The sequence below is a fragment of the Cottoperca gobio genome, chromosome 14, assembly GCF_900634415.1.
Source record: "Cottoperca gobio chromosome 14, fCotGob3.1, whole genome shotgun sequence".
Lineage (NCBI taxonomy): Eukaryota > Metazoa > Chordata > Actinopteri > Perciformes > Bovichtidae > Cottoperca > Cottoperca gobio.
This window is the reverse complement of record NC_041368.1, coordinates 23,203,304-23,210,952: the sequence shown is the minus strand read 5'-3', so window position 1 is coordinate 23,210,952 and position 7,649 is coordinate 23,203,304. Positions and strand designations below refer to the sequence as shown.

General features: G+C 43.0%; 1 pseudogene; it reads left to right on the top strand.

The window, feature by feature from the left end:
• The first annotated feature begins 1,028 nt into the window (after positions 1-1,028).
• Positions 1,029-6,158, top strand: LOC115019201 (tripartite motif-containing protein 16-like; annotated as a pseudogene).
• Positions 6,159-7,649: the final 1,491 nt, after the last annotated feature.

Below are 7,649 nucleotides of genomic sequence, written 5' to 3'. Positions count from 1 at the left end.
GCTGGTGCTGTTGTAGCTGCAGCTGGTCGTGGTGGTGCTGCTGCTGCTGCTGCTGCTGCTGCTGGTGCTGGTGTAGCTGCAGCTGGTGGTGCTGCTGCTGCTGCTGCTGCTGCTGGTGCTGTTGTAGCTGCAACTGCTGCTACTGCTGCTGCTCCTGGTGCTGTTGTAGCTGCAGCTGGTGGTGCTGGTGGTGGTGCTGCTGCTGCTGTTGTAGCTGCAACTGCTGCTACTGCTGCTGCTGCTGGTGCTGCTGGTGCTTCCTGTCTGTTCCTGCTGCAGGTAACACACCGACTATAGATAAGTACCCCACACACAGCAACACATCAGAACTATCCCTTTAAGTTCTGAGAATCAGGAGATGATTGTTGACATTGCAGCTTCATTGGATGCACATGTTCCTCCCCCACCACTGCTAAATGTAGTCATGTGTTAATATTCTCCATCTTGTTGCTAAGAAGACTCAGCGTGTCCCCAGAACATGCAGATCATCAGGTCATCGTCCTGATGAGGAGCACTGTGTGAACCTGGAGCTGCGTCAGCTGGTAAAGTCCAAATTAACAAAGGTCTGCTACTTGTTGCAGCATCTTTCAAATCAGAGTGTGCAGCTGGAACACTGCACAACACAGAACTGCATGAAGGATCAGCTGTGAATAACACATGGAAATAAAACACACAAAGCACAGAACACCTGCATCAGCACTAGAAGATGAGACTGACATCGCTCAGTGACGTGATGTACCGTGAAGTTACACCTGCGCCCAAACAAATGGCCGTGTAGTCTGTGTTACCGTCTGCAGCATCTGGCCTGCTGCTGCTGTCAGGACAGCGCGACTGTGGAGACTCTTGTCCACAGTCAGGGATAAGGATGACAGAGAGGAGGTGTAGTGTCACACACACAGCTTTATTCTCACACAGGTAAGAGGCTATCACAGGCACAGCTGACAGGTCGCTCTCCTGTCCGTCGCTCTGCTGTCCGTCGCTCTCCAGGCTGCGCTGCGTCGTGGCTGAAGAAGCGTCTCCGTCTCCTCTGGAACCCAGCCTACTGCAAGAGAACAGAACCAGGCCATCACCATGCATTTATTATGTGACTGATTACCTGATTCTGTTCAGCTGTCTGACCTCCAGCTGGGACACTCCTGTCTCTCCCCAGCAGCTGGCGCCCTAACCCCACCCCACAGCCACAGCGACAAATAGGAATTACTGAGCACTTCATCCAGTCATCCTGTGGGCCATATTGGACAGTTTGGCGGGCTGGTTCTGGCCCCTCGGGTCCACAACTCCCATCACCCGGAAACTTAGTGTACATGAGGGAGTCAAGGGTAAGACTGACCTTTTCAAATATACTCGTTCATAATGGCCTTACTGACGCCGGAGATGTTGTAATAAACTATAGTGCTTCCCTATATCTCTATACTTTCAGAGTCATGAGGATGTGGAGAATGCCAAGTTCATCTCTGTGATCCAGTTACCAGAACATATTTTATGTTCCTAAATGTTGCCCTTAAGCCTTTAGTTGAATTCAACATTGCCTTTCAGGTTGGTGTCATGATAATGTCAGAAATAATAGCGGGATGGAATAATTGGACATCATGCCGGTTGCCACAGGTTTTAGTCTGGGGCTAGCCGTTAGCCATGGACAGAGATGGAGAACTGTTAGGCGAGGCAATATAGTGATCCGTAGCATGGCAGGAGGAGATGAAGCTGGGAAACAAGTCTGTGTTGTGAAGTAAATTACTCCTGATTGTATTAATCCACACTAGAAAGAATATCATATGTATTTGTCTACCTCTATGAATGTATTTCTGCACTGTATGTATTACAAACACAATATTGACTGTAAACACAATAGGAACACTTCCCCTTTAAGAGGTCAACAACCATCACTTCCTGACTCTGCTGACGGAGGAGCGTGATGGCGCCAACGGGGACCAATGAGGAGAAGGTCAACGCCTCCTCCATGTGTTAGATGTGATGTTTTACAACTCTTTGTACACACCTGAGCGACCCGTGAGACAGCAACCTGGATGCATCTTAGCCGTGCAGTCTGTGGTGACGGTGATGTGATTGTGTCCTCAGCTGAGAGTATTTTCTATGTTTGACTTATCACGTTAATAAATATATCCATTTAATTAGAAGATTGCTGTTTTGATTCGACAGTAGGAGCAGTGACTGTTGAACTGTCTGTCAGTCTGTGTGTGTGTGTCTGGCTCCACCTGCTGCTTCTTATTTTAATGACTGACAATCTGCATCCAATAACTTGTGCACTCTTTAATATTGACCTCCACCTTCCACATACTGCAGAACTTCTTCTGTGAAACACATCGACACACTGCAGCAAGTATTCATGTGCTCTAATGAACTCCTGCATGAAGGTGAACAGGCTCAAATAAACAGCTCACACATATCAGCTGACACTTCCCCACTTCATGACTCACATTAACACAATTATATGTTGTGTTAAACATGTAACTAACACATATCAGCTGACACTTCCCCACTTCATGACTCACATTAACACAATTATATGTTGTTAAACATGTAACTAACACATATCAGCTGACACTTCCCCACTTCATGACTCACATTAACACAAGTATATGTTGTGTTAAACATGTAACTAACACATATCAGCTGACACTTCCCCACTTCATGACTCACATTAACACAATTATATGTTGTTAAACATGTAACTAACACATATCAGCTGACACTTCCCCACTTCATGACTCACATTAACACAATTATATGTTGTGTTAAACATGTAACTAACACATATCAGCTGACACTTCCCCACTTCATGACTCACATTAACACAATTATATGTTGTGTTAAACATGTAACTAACACATATCAGCTGACACTTCCCCACTTCATGACTCACATTAACACAATTATATGTTGTTAAACATGTAACTAACACATATCAGCTGACACTTCCCCACTTCATGACTCACATTAACACAAGTACTGTTTATATTACAAGTGTTCATGTTTAAATATAAACATTATGTAACTGATATCATGAAACTTCATTCCTCACATTAAAGCTTCGATGTGAAACTCGACTACAGAATCTGATCCTGCGTTTGTATCTGAGTTGTAGTACTTTGGTATATTGTTGTGTACTCTGATTGGTACTTTATATTTTGTCTTGTATTCTACAGCTTTATATCATCGAGTGCTGAGAAGTATATTAACTGTGTACTTTTACTGCTGTACAAAGTCTATATCTAACGGCAGCTCAAAATAACACTGAGCAGCAGATAGTACTGAAGTATTACTGGAGTATTTATACTTGTACTGAAGTATTACTGTAGTATTTATACTTGTACTGAAGTATTACTGTAGTATTTATACTTGTACTGAAGTATTACTGTAGTATTTATACTTGTACTGAAGTATTACTGTAGTATTTATACTTGTACTGAAGTATTACTGTAGTATTTATACTTGTACTGAAGTATTACTGTAGTATTGTACTGTACTGAAGTATTACTGTAGTATTTACTTGTACTGAAGTATTACTGTAGTATTTGTACTTGTACTGAAGTATTACTGTAGTATTTGTACTTGTACTGAAGTATTACTGTAGTATTTGTACTGTACTGAAGTATTACTGTAGTATTTGTACTTGTACTGAAGTATTACTGTAGTATTTGTACTTGTACTGAAGTATTACTGTAGTATTTGTACTTGTACTGAAGTATTACTGTAGTATTTGTACTGTACTGAAGTATTACTGTAGTATTTGTACTTGTACTGAAGTATTACTGTAGTATTTGTACTTGTACTGAAGTATTACTGTAGTATTTGTACTTGTACTGAAGTATTACTGTAGTATTTGTACTTGTACTGAAGTATTACTGTAGTATTGTACTGTACTGAAGTATTACTGTAGTATTTGTACTTGTACTGAAGTATTACTGTAGTATTGTACTTGTACTGAAGTATTACTGTAGTATTTGTACTTGTACTGAAGTATTACTGTAGTATTTGTACTTGTACTGAAGTATTACTGTAGTATTTGTACTTGTACTGAAGTATTACTGTAGTATTGTACTTGTACTGAAGTATTACTGTAGTATTGTACTTGTACTGAGTATAGTATTATACTTGTACTAAAGTATTACTGTAGTATTTGTACTTGTACTGAAGTATTACTGTAGTATTTGTACTTGTATTGCAGTATTACTGTAGTATTGTACTGTACTGAAGTATTACTGTAGTATTTGTACTTGTACTGAAGTATTACTGTAGTATTTGTACTTGTACTGAAGTATTACTGTAGTATTTGTACCTGTACTGAAGTATTACTGTAGTATTTGTACTTGTACTGAAGTATTACTGTAGTATTTGTACTTCACTACAGGACGACTCATTTGTTTTTACAGCTGAAGTCTAAACTGACTGTAAGAAGTTTCCTGAAGCTGAAGTGAGTGTTTGTGAAACATGTTGAACACACAGTATCTGTCACACCCTGCTCTCCCCCCCCTCCCTCCTCTTCCTGTAATGTGGAGGAGCTTGTTATAACCCCCCCTCCCCCCTGCTCATACACTTCCTGGTCCCTCCCCTGCAGATCTACAGCTGTGTGGATGGGTCTAACCAACATGGCGCTGCACACACACAGCTGACAGGCTCCACTCGCTGCACACACACATGCTGTTGAGATCGCAGCTCAAACTAGTTTCACTTCTCAGGAAGTGAGACTCACACAGTCGCTGGCAGTGAAGGAGAAATGGCGCAGAAAGGAGTTCAGCTGGACCGCGAAACCTTGTGTTGTTCCATCTGTCTGGATCTACTGAAGGATCCGGTGACGATTCCCTGTGGACACAGCTACTGCAAGAACTGTATTCAAAGCTTCTGGGATGGAGAGGACGAGAAGAGAAGCCACAGCTGCCCTCAGTGCAGGCAGACCTTCACACCGAGGCCTGTCCTGCTGAAGAACACCATGTTAGCAGCTGTAGTGGAGGAGCTGAAGAAGACTGGACTCCAAGCTGCTCCTGCTGATCACTGCTATGCTGGACCTGAAGATGTGGGATGTGATTTCTGCACTGGGAGAAAACTGAAAGCCTTCAAGTCCTGTCTGCAGTGTGTGGCCTCTTACTGTGAGAAACACCTCCAGCCTCATTATGATGTGACTCCATTAAAGAAACACAAGCTGGTGGAACCCTCCCAGAAGCTCCAGGAGAACATGTGCTCTCGTCACGATGAGGTGATGAAGATGTTCTGCCGTACTGATCAGCAGTGTATCTGTTATCTCTGCTCTGTGGACGAACATAAAGGCCACGACACAGTCTCAGCTGCAGCAGAAAGGACTGAGAGGCAGAGAGAGCTCGAGGGGAGTCGACTAAACATCCAGCAGAGAATCCAGGACGGAGAGAAAGATGTGAAGCTGCTTCAGCAGGAGGTGGAGGTCAGTCAATCGCTCTGCTGACAGAGCAGTGGAGGACAGTGAGAAGATGTTCACTCAGCTGATCCGTCTCATGCAGAAAAGAAGCTCTGATGTGAAGCAGCAGCTCAGATCGCAGCAGGAAAGTGAAGTGAGTCGAGTCAAAGAGCTTCAGGAGAAGCTGGAGCAGGAGATCACTGAGCTGAAGAGGAAAGACGCTGATCTGAAGCAGCTCGCACACACAGAGGACCACAACCAGTTTCTACACAACTACCCCTCACTGTCCCCACTCAGTGAGTCTACACTCTCCTCCAGCATCAACATCCCTCTCAGATACTTTGAGGAAGTGACAGCGGCTGTGTCACAAGTCACAGATGAACTCCAGGACGTTCTGAGAGAGAAGTGGACAAACATCTCACAGACTGGGACTGAAGTGGATGTTTTCACTGTCAGCAGAGCCCAAGACCAGAGCTGGATTCTTAAAGTATTCACGTGACATCACACTGGATCCAAACACAGCACACACACTGCTGTTATTATCTGAGGGGGACAGAAAAGTGACAGTAATGAGACAACATCAGTCTTATTCTCGATCACACAGACAGATTCACATGGATATCTTCAGGTGCTGAGTAGAGAGAGTCTGACTGGACGTAGTTACTGGGAGGTGGAGTGGAGCGGGGGAGACGTTCGTGTAGCAGTCGCATACAAGAACATCAGCAGAGCAGGGAGGGGGCTTGAATGTGGATTTGGACACAATGATAAATCCTGGGCGTTACGTTGTGACAATAACAGTTATACATTTTATTACAACAATGTCCAAACTCCCGTCTCAGGTCGTCCGTCCTCCAGACTCGGAGTGTACCTGGATCACAGAGCAGGTGTTCTGTCCTTCTACAGCGTCTCTGACACCATGACTCTCCTGCACAGAGTCCACCACACATTCTCTCAGCCGCTCTACGCTGGAGTTAGTTTATATTCTTCTTCTCCTGGATCCACTGCTGAGTTCTGTAAACTCAAGTAGACAGAAGTAAATCTCTGGTTCTCCTTCAGGGAGTCTTCTTCTCTCAGTGAGTAAACTAACCCCCCCGCACTAAGTGACATGTTCTATGTTTCATATTATATTCCAGATGATCAGCTGTACAATGAACCTGAATAATAATCACAATATAAGTGCAGGAGGTTTGTGTGACACCAGGATGAAGTGTGAGCAGATAGTTTCCTGTGAATGTTGATCACAGATCACATTTACTTTGAACACAATGTTCTTGTAATGTTAACAGTGAAGTTGAACATGACCCTCATCCTGGGTGGGGTTTGTATTAAACATGTTAAGACTAAAAAGAGTTCTTCCTCTAAAATGAATGTGAACGTGTGATTTAAGGGAAGCGGCTTCAGCTCTGTGTTTAAACTCTGAAACGTATTTCGTCTCCGTGTTTGTGCCGACAGCTGATTGTTGTGGCGTTTGTTCAGCTGTCACTCAAACATTGTGGGCGGTGCTTGACGTCATCAGTGGTTGTGTAATGTGGGACTTTGTTTAGGTGGAGCTGCTCCCTCTGTCTGTGGAGCCATGGAGGCTCTCACTGCTCATCATGTTGCTGTCTCTGCATCAACATGTCCACTCAATGTTTGATGAATATTTGTGTTGATGTATTTCTATCTTGTTTCTCTTCCACTGCATGTGTTCAGAGAGGAAGCAGCAGCTTCATCCTGGACACTTTGTTCTGTAATAAAGACGTCTAGAAGCACATTGATGTGATGTTGTTGTTATGAGGACTTATAGAAGTGTACTTATCCTGATCATAATCCATCAGCAGAGGATTCATTCTTGTCTTTTACATGCTGACATTGTGCTCAAAGTGAACGTGTACATGAAGTCACTGAACTTTACTGATGTGAGAACAAAGTGCAGCTTCACATGATGAATAAACAAACATCAACAAATATCAGGTCAAATATTGTGCAGTGAAAAGACTGTTGAGCGTGCAGGGACTGCTGCATGTGTGCTTCTGTTACATGTGTTCATGTGGATATGTAACACAGAATCATTGCAGCTTGTATTTGTGGATGGGTTACTTCCTGACAGGACATTAATAACATGCAGCATTTAAAGCTGCTTTAATTATTTCTCTCTTTCATAAAGCCGTGAAATGTTCACTTATTTTACTTTAACTGAGAGAAATATATTTTATTAGCAGAATTAGCATCTAAAGATACTTAAAGTACCAAAAGTAAAGTAAATTATATTCTGTATAAAACC